Source organism: Eptatretus burgeri, chromosome 2 (assembly GCF_056783735.1).
Source record: "Eptatretus burgeri isolate ZD-2024b chromosome 2, Ebu_testis_v1, whole genome shotgun sequence".
In the NCBI taxonomy this organism is placed as follows: Eukaryota; Metazoa; Chordata; class Myxini; order Myxiniformes; family Myxinidae; genus Eptatretus; species Eptatretus burgeri.
The window spans coordinates 20314706-20318383 of NC_140962.1; the positions used below are offsets into that span (position 1 = coordinate 20314706).

General features: G+C 47.6%; 1 non-coding gene across 1 annotated transcript; it reads right to left on the reverse strand.

The window, feature by feature from the left end:
- Window positions 1-1206: 1206 nt before the first annotated feature.
- Window positions 1207-1313, reverse strand: LOC147031539 (U6 spliceosomal RNA). The gene has a single exon (XR_015055623.1). It is a non-coding gene; the product is annotated as a U6 spliceosomal RNA (small nuclear RNA).
- Window positions 1314-3678: the final 2365 nt, after the last annotated feature.

Here is a 3678-nt window from a genome sequence, read left to right on the forward strand (position 1 = left end):
ATGTTGCCCGCTGCAAAGAGGAAATTCTCCCAACACAGAAGTGTCTTTTATCGGGAGCTTCTTTGCAGAATTGTTGCTGGAAGTCGATGTGCACCTCTTTTTTTTCTTTTTTTTGTATACCTTGTCGAGGCTTGTATGAAAGGGGGAGGGGGGCATGAGACAAGAGGGGTGGGAATGGGAAGGACAAAACAGTGGGGAACAGAGACATTAGGAGATCTGTGGAAGGGAGAGGGATGGGGCGGGGAACATGGGGAATACAATATGGACATTACAGGGACTTTCAGGAAGGAAAGCAGGGAATAGAAAAGATCGAGGATTTGGATGGGGGATGATAAGAGGTGGTGGTGAACAGCTGTTTTGAAGGCCTGGAGGGAAGAATGGGATTGAACAGAGTGAGGGAGTTTATTCCAAAGGCGTGGAAAAAGAGGTGGTGAAGCCGAGAAAGGCGAGAGGCAGGAGCACCAGCACCGAGGGGAGAGCAGTACTCCATCAGGCTTCAAGCAAAAGCTTTGTAAGTGGTCAGGAGCTCAGGTGGGCCGAGGAAGGACTTTGCATGATGGAGGATTCCCAGTCGGCGACTGGCTTTGGAGGCGAGGTTTGAAATGTGGCTTTCCCACGAAAGGTCATGGCAGATAGTGAGACCCAGAAGCTTGAAAGAAAGGACTTCTTCCAGAGGATTGTTGAGAAAGTGGATGGGGGAGGGTGGGGGGGGTTCTAAACGGTCCTTTCGGAGAGACATAGTGAGAGTGTGAGATTTGTCCCGATTGAAAGACATGTTCCACGTGTTGGACCAGTTTGTGATTTTCTCCAGATCAGCAGTGAGCGAAGAAGCTGCTGCTTGCCGGTCTGAGGGATGACAGATGGCACGGCAGAGGGTGGAGTCATCAACAAAGAGATATAGAGGATTTTCCAGCGAGTTGAAGAGGACTCCTCCATTGTTTTCACTGTTTGTGGACGTTCGTGAACTCGGACACTGACAGCAATCCGTTGTCCAATGGTGTAATTGCTTGGATCACCCAACAATGGTTACATTCACTCAATCTGAAAAAAAGGGGAAAGGGAAACGAATTTAGACTTCACACAAGGAAATGAAAATTTTTCCAAAGGATGATAAGAAATTGTGGCCACTCTGTGGACTGCCTGTTTACATTGTTGTGTGATTCATCTCTGGTTAATCGGTGAAGTTTATAAAGTTAAAAAAATTAGTAAAATATGGAACGCTTCACGAATTTGCGTGTCATCCTTGCGCAGGGGCCATGCTAATCTTCTCTGTATCGTTCCAATTTTTGCATATGTACTGCCGAAGCGAGTACACTCAAGAAAGGATTCTGAATTACTTATATACCCACAACGGCGATCCCGCTCTAACAGTGATGGTGACTGATTTGTTTAGAATTGATTTTATTTACATTGGATTCATTACATTTCGTCACTCTTATTATAATATAGTTTTATTGTATAATCAAAATTAAATAGTTGAGCTTAAAATGAAACAGCAGAATTAAGCATTTTAATCATGTGGCCATGCACGCAATGCCTTATGGGATCTAAATCAGAAACTTGTTCATCGTAAACGATGAAAGATGTTCACCCACGCAAAAGATTATCATATATCTTGATGAATATCATGCACACAATGAATGGCATCGAGCTCTTTCATACCTTCGTACATTTGAGTAACAACTTTCGACATGTTGCTCATACACCGCTCGCTCGGCGCAATCACCCGGGTTCCTTGGTGCCGTGCTTGATCCAAGCGCTGCTCACACAATGCTCCTTGAGACTCCACTTGTTAATATCATCACAAATCTCTGCGAAGCAAGACTTCCCATCTTACATCAAGGATATATAATATATATACATATATATATATATATATATATATATATATATATATATATATATATATATATATATATATATATATATATATATATTGTTGTTGATTTCCGCCCCGTCGGCATGCGAGCGACCGCTTTTAGCTAATCGTGGCCGCGCGCCCAGCGGACGGGCAATCCAAGTCGCAGCTTTCGGATCAACGCTGAAATCCAGCTGCGGGTGTGTTTTTAATCACACCGTAAATCAGCCAACTATTCTGTCCATGCACGACAGGGTCCGATCGCCGAATTGTCGATTTACCTAAGTATGCGCTGAGACAGAAATGCCGGGGATTTACACCTCAATGGGACCCGTACGGATACGAGCCGTTGTACGCAGCTCACGCATTTGCGATTTGCCGAGCGGTTGTATATCGCCAAGCCCCGTCAGATCCGATCACTTTATCGGCTATTTAAAAGCCAGCTAATATTCCGTACGTAATTACAGCAGCTCAATGGAGGAAGAGGACGCAACGAGCAGGTGAACATTCAAACAAGGACATTTATTTACACACGTATGCAGTCAAGGCAATGAATGCAATGGGGGTAAGGGACGGGACAAGAGCAAACAAAGACTTACAGCCATTTCTCTATTTATTATGTACACAATCACTTAACAGTTTCTACTTTGCGGACATGGCGCCACAACTTTCATACAAAGAAAACCCCAGGAAAGGAAAGGGCAGAACTGGACCCGTAGGCCTTTAATATTCACGGAGCTGTAGAGACCGCAAGAGCTCCAAGAGGCCGTGCTGGTTACCTGCCACCCTCGTGTTGACTCGCTGGGTGACCCCCGACGTTTCGCCGTAAACACGGCAGCTCGGTTGGTCCAGGCCTCGCCGTGCGGCCTGGTGGATCGGCCTAGCCGATGACTCCTCAGAGTAATGAACGGGCCTTTGCCCTTTTACGAGTTGATGCTCTTTAAAAGCCCGCCCGTTCTTCAGCGTTGCTCGGACCGTCTCAGGGCCGGCTGGCGACTTCTCTCCGGCTGTGTCTACTGACCCACGGTTCGGCATGGTACTGCCGGCTTGGCTGCGCTCCAGGCTTCGCTGCGTTCCGATGACCCCGACTGCCCTCCACTGGACTCGAACCTTGACAGACTGCTCACAGACTTCTCGGCGAACCCAGACCGACTGTTTGCTTGGCGGTCAGCGCGCCTTTTTATGGGGTCCGTGGGTGAGGTTGATCTCTCACCTCTCACCCTTCACCCCCCGCTGGCTCCGCCCCTTTTGATATTGTTACGAATTTGCTGCCCGCCCAGCATGCGAACAGCCGCTTTAGCCAATGGCGGCCGTCTCGCCCACCGAACGGACAATTCAGTCGCGACTTTTCGGAACAACGCCGAAAACCAGTCATGGGTGTGCTCCAAGCACACACCGCGGCCTTGTCAACACTCTACCCGCGCACGACAGGGTCAATCGCCGAATTATCGATATACCTAAGTATTCACGTGAGCAGACTACCGAGAGACCGTACCACAGCGAGGTCTGCTTGGACACGAACCGCTTAAGCGGTTCGTTCCGTTCTGGGATAACCGAGCGGGGTATTATCGCGAGACCTCGCTGGACCCGATTCTTTTATCGGCTATTAAAAAGCCCGCTATTATTCCGAAGGCAAGATAGCAGTTCAATGGGGAAAGAGGACACAACGAACGGATTAACATTTAAACACGCACATTTATTCACACACGTATGCAGTCAGGTATGCAAAACACCAACATGCACATATACAGAAAAGCAATGGAATTGGCGGGAAGAGACAAGACGCGAGCAAGACAAAGCACTACAACCATCTATTATTT